The sequence below is a fragment of the Arachis hypogaea genome, chromosome 6 (assembly GCF_003086295.3).
Source record: "Arachis hypogaea cultivar Tifrunner chromosome 6, arahy.Tifrunner.gnm2.J5K5, whole genome shotgun sequence".
In the NCBI taxonomy this organism is placed as follows: Eukaryota; Viridiplantae; Streptophyta; class Magnoliopsida; order Fabales; family Fabaceae; genus Arachis; species Arachis hypogaea.
In genome coordinates, this window is record NC_092041.1 from 30,569,289 (window position 1) to 30,575,149 (window position 5,861).

General features: G+C 33.0%; 1 long non-coding RNA gene and 1 pseudogene across 1 annotated transcript; both read left to right on the forward strand.

Annotated features, from left to right (window-relative positions):
• Positions 1–2,677: 2,677 nt before the first annotated feature.
• LOC112805492 (methylecgonone reductase-like) lies at positions 2,678–4,506 on the forward strand (annotated as a pseudogene).
• Positions 4,507–5,009, forward strand: LOC112696526 (uncharacterized). Its single transcript, XR_003150736.3, has 3 exons — positions 4,507–4,628; positions 4,745–4,755; positions 4,878–5,009. It is a non-coding gene; the product is annotated as an uncharacterized lncRNA (long non-coding RNA).
• The last annotated feature ends 852 nt before the right edge of the window (positions 5,010–5,861 follow it).

Sequence of the window (5,861 nt, forward strand, 5' to 3'; positions counted from 1 at the left end):
TCTCAAACTGATCTACTAAAGACTCAAATATACTTAAACAGCAATCTAGTGAGTTTCTCATTCTCTTGGTTAGTTTGGTTCATTAAAGGTTATCCTTTGCATTTCACTTGTGTTTTTAGCTGCCTGGATGTTAAGTATATTGGTTAGAAGAACTGGGCCATTTCCAGCAATTTTCTGTCTTAGATAATTGATACTTTTAAAATATATTCTTAGAATTTTATGCATGTACTATGTTATGTAGAAATTAATATAACTTTTTAATATCTATGAGAAATATGCTATTTGTTTTCATCTCTAAATTAATATAACTGTCTCAGCATCAATGGCAGTGAAACTAATGCTACCGTTTCTAGAGCACTCACATAGAACTATGCATAAGCTTAAGTCTTTCTACTTTTGACAACTTTCACCCACTACAAATTTAGCATATTAAATTGACTGTAAGTTCATTCTTTCTTTTTTTTTTTCTTTTGGCCTTGAACCATCAATTTCATCAAACTATCAGATTTGTTATTGATTAGAATTTAGAATAGAAGCTTCTCTATTCAATTAAGTTACTCAACTTCCCTTGAAATTTGATTATGGAGGGTCCATGCCTAAGTAAAGTGAGCACTACTGTTTCTTTTATCTAGTGATGGCAGAGGGTGAAAACCAACGAGAAGTACTTTGCAGTTCTAATCTGATCAATTTTAGTAATGCAGAAACCTTAAAACTGTTTTTGTTCTTTTCACGCTGATCTCAATTTCTTCCCCTTTAATACCACTTGAGTTTCTCAATATAACCCTAAATTTAACGACCTTTATCTGATTTTGCTCATTGACTTTCTTTGACTTGTCCATTTGCAATTTGGGATTTTTAGCTACTTATATTGTACATAAGCATAACTATGTAAGAATTTCCAAATTTTCCATTCTAATTTCAGGAAGAAACAACCGAAGTAATTACTATTGTTTTGGTGTTTCTTTATTTAATGTTAAGCAGGTGTTTAGCGTGTAATTAGCTAATTGGGATTAAGCTAGCATTTGCCTTTGATTTAGTCTCTTCTGAGGAAGAAAACACTATGTTAGTTTAGTCTCTTCTTGAAGGTGAGGATATAAATATGAGCATCTCACATGCTGTTGATTCTATTGGTTTGAAAGAGATGGCAAGATATGAAGTTAAAATTATTGAGGAGGATGACTGGATGAAAGGAGCTCGGGTCAGTTTGTTTCTTTTCTAGATCAATATCATGAAGTTGTTCTTATGTTGCTTTAGAAGATTGATCTAATATCTACGCAACTTCCTTGCTATTGAAGTTCTGCATTATTATGCTATATTCACATTTCTTCAGCCATCTAGTCTCTGTTCTATGATATTTGGCAAAATTTTTCATGAGAAAAATGACTTGGTATGCCTTTCACTCAAAGGCAGAGTAGCTGAAATTTTTAGGTGTATCTTCTAGTGTTTCTGTTCAAATCAATTTTGGAAGGGCATGAGTGAAAATCAGACAGGTTCATCTTTTATGAACTAGAAATCGAGTCAATGAGGCAATGATGCTCTTTATGAAATTGAGTTAGTCCTGTGTTCTAGCTGTTAAATACTAACTACTAATTGTTTGGTTTCTGTTTAATAGCTATTAAATTTATTGCGTTCTTTACTTAGCATTCTTATTTGGGGAATGATCACTTATTCATATTATGGAAAACTGTCAGTGCGAGAATGTTATTGGAAATAAACTTACAAATTTTTCAATGCTTTCAGGAATCATTTCATCCAGTTAAAGTTACTGAAGGCCTATGGGTGGTGCCCAAGTGGATTACTCCACCTGTACGCATATCTCACACTTATTTTTTTGTCACAGTTTATCTTTCCTTTTCATTACAGATAATATGTTGCTAAACTTCCTATAGTTGGTAATTATACATTGCAAATCTATTTAAGTATTGAATTTTTGCATCTTGTTTGAATACCATTTTTAACTTTGACCATTTTTCTTCTTGTTTTCCCTACATCTTTTTTGTCTGAGAACTATTTGTTCATCCTAAATTGAATATTCTGTGAACTAGTATATTCTAATGAGCAATCTTGAATCTTACACAGGATATTCAAGCAATGAATATAATTCTTAATCATGGACTAGCCTTTGGAATTGGAGACCATCCGACTACCAAATTATGTCTATTACTCCTGACCGTATAAAAGGAGGAGAATACATCTTGGACTATGGCACTGGCACTGGAATTCTAGCAATTGCAGCTCTAAAGGTATTTTATTGATGATTTGCATATGTTAAGAACTTAAAGTAAAATGAAAAAGCTATTTGGAACTGGGATACTTACCCCAGTTTCAGTTAGCTAGAATGCCTTTACTGTACAGTAGAGTTCATTTTCATTCTTACTTTATTTCCTTGAACATCTCTGTGTGGAAAGCTAAATATTCTAATGTTGGGCTGAATATATCTAGATGCTGGTTAACTTACTATTATTCTTGTTCATTATTTTGGTAGAGTTATCTTGAAATAATTTTAAATAGATTACCAATAATAGAAAGAACTTCTACTGGGATTAACTCTCAGCAATCAGCAAGGCTACTAGAGATTTTTGAACCTTTCCTATATCTATGTGGATTGCACATGCGGTTTTTTATGCCACAAAATTTTATATTAAATTAGTTTGTATAGATAAAAATTGCACCAATAATGAATTATCAATATGCAGAGGGAATGTATCTTTTGAAAATGGCACTGATGGTTCAATTGAATGGAAATTTTGCAAGTTCGGGTCTTTGTTTGGCTATTGCCATTGTTTAGTTGTACATTTTTGTCTTTTTGAGCTGTTGAGTAATAATCCTATTTATGCAGACAAATGAGCTTTATCAGCTGGCGTCTATTGCCTTCTGTTTGCTTGTAGCCTGATAAGGCCTTAGAGCTTGGAATCATAAACAGCCGCCATAAAGCCTTCATCACTTCCAAACTTTGGTGCAACAATGCTCACCATGACCTTGTCCTTCCAGCTCTCAAGACCATACTCAAGTATGTAAAGTAATTGAAAAAGAAAAAAATATATCATATATTGTATATAATCTCACTGATGTATAGTTGATCTTCAAATTGATTAGGAAACTTGGGTTGGACTATTTAGACCTCTACTTGATTCATACGCCAGTGAGGTTGAAACCTGAAGCTGATGGAGTTCTTGAAATAAGAAAGGATGATTTACTTCCCTTTGACATAGAAGGAACATGGGAAGCCATGGAAGAGTATCAAAGATTAGGCTTAGCCAAATTCATTGGTGTAAGCAACTTTGGCATTAAAAAACTCACATGGCTCTTAGAAAATACAACTATTCGTCCTGTTGTCAATCAAGTAAGAAAATTCAATAGCAACACTTGCCAAAAGGGATTAAATTTATCAAATAAATATACATATTTTAAATAAAAAATTTTATAGTGTCTATAAAATTTGTGTCTAATTTGTTTAAAAGATGATGGGTAAAGGAGTAGAGTCCACGATTTATATTTGATTATTTGTGTCAAATAGTTAAAAATTTAGACACATTAGAACACACCATTTTAAATTGAATAATTTCTTTTTTTTTTCATTTTGACAATAATGATGTGCCTATATTCAATTTTGACTTTAGGTGGAAATGAGCTCATCATGGCAACAAGGAAAACTCAGATAATTTTGCAAGCAGGAAGGAATCCATTTGGCTGCATGGTCACCATTAGTATCTTACACAAAATCTTGGGGTACTAATTCAATTATGGAGAGTCCAATCATTAATGAAATAGCCACTTCTAGACACAAGAGTTTGCCTCAAGTGCTCTTTCTTAACTCAACTCTAATCTTTGTCTTTAACTACCCCCTATATTTTCTCTTATAATTTTTGTGATCTTAAAGTTAAAACTTTGACCGGATAAAAATTTGTGTTATTCTATAAGGATATGGCCCATGCTTTTCAGGTTTAACCAAGTTGGAATCTCTGAATCTGAAGTGGTGTAATTGCATAATAGATGTCGATATGAAACCTCTATCAGGTTGGTTTCATATTCTTCTGTATGTGAGGCAAAGTCACTGATATTCTAATTATTACATTCGCTGCATAAGCATACATGGTGAGATGAGTAACAACACAGATTTTTCATTGAATTTACCTGCAGAGCTTACAAACCTGCACAGATTTCATGCTCATCTTCTTTTCTTGCCTCATTTCACGGCTACAAAATCTTGTTCTGTTAAATTTGGAAGGCTTCTTTGTAACAGCTGCATGCTTGGATTCTCTTACAGGTTGAATCACTTCACAGACCTTATTTATTTATTTATTTTTTGTGTGAGGGAGAGGAATAAGTTTATCTTGATAATATCTATGCCAAAGAGCTTTAGGTGTATCTTTTTTGTATATATATTTTTCCCAGACTTCAATTCAAAATTCATATGATTTTTTTTGCTTATCATAATCGCTGTGCTTTCTCATTGCTTATTGTGATCTATGTGATCTATGTGCTTTTTCAGTTTCTCATTGCTAAAGAAGGAATAGAAAGCTCCGCTTTCTGGTTTTCTCTTGGAGGAAAACAGAATTACACCAGCAAAAAAGTCAACAATGACATTATCAGAGAACCACATTTGTTTAGTTTCTCTTTTAATAGAGGTATCATCGTATAAGTACTTCTCCATATAATTATGAAACTCCATATTTGTTTAATGATATTCAACTAAGCTGACCATTTCTATTTTGTATATTCTTGTGCAATGTCGATGTACCAGGAAAGTTTCAGGTGAGTTTGTGATTACCACATTATGTAAACTTTCACACTCTTACTAGGAAACCAGTCAACAGTAACTCTATAACTATAGGTTTTGTTTTTTTTCTAAATCTACCTTTTACGTTACTCTCCAGGTAGAGGAGGTGTACAACTTTTCCCAAGATGATTTGTTAACAGAGGACATCCTCATACTAGACACGCAAGCAGAAGTGTTTGTTTGGATTGGCCAGTCTGTGGACCCAAAAGAAAAACAAAATGCTTTTGAAATTGGCAAATTCGAGCATTTATTTCTCATATTGTCCTTTACTTGATTTCTTTTGGAAAATTTTCTCAGAGCTATATAGATAAGGCTGTATCACTGGAGGGACTATCTCCTTGGGTACCGCAATATAAAGTAACAGAAGGGAATGAACCATGCTTTTTCACAACATACTTTCCATGGACCATGCTAAAGCTTCGGTATGTGCTACAACATAACAGAATTCCAATTTTTTATTTGTCTTATTTTCTTAGAAATGACTTTGTTCTGGCAATTATTATCATCTGCAGTTGTTGATTACAGTTTGCTGCATGTAAAAGTTACTATTATATTTATTATAGTGCTACATAATGCTATCAATACATATACTTAGCCGAAGTATATCAGATATATGTGTGATTTCTGAAATTGATTAGGTAATTCATGTGCATGTCCATGTTTCAAAATGAGCCACCTTATGGATTATTTCCTGATGCAATGCAGGTTCAGGGGAACTCTTTCCAGAAAAAGGTGACATTACTCTTCGGGATTCGCCATGCTGTAGAGGTATAGACATGAGTTATTAATTCTGATGACAAAAGTTTTGCTATTTTTCTTACTCTAATGCTGTATAGTAAATATGTTGTGCAATGAATATCTATTTAACTATGCATGAATATGTTGACAGAAAAAGTCTAATGGGCCAAGTCAAGGGGGACCAAGACAAAGAGCTGAAGCTTTAGCTGCCTTGTCTAATGCCTTTAATTCATCTTCTGATATGACATCCAGTATGGTATGGCAACATGTTTAAGATTGTATAAACTATGTTTTTCTTTGTTGTTTTATAGTCAATGAAATTCAACCAAAAGTAGGTTCTCCT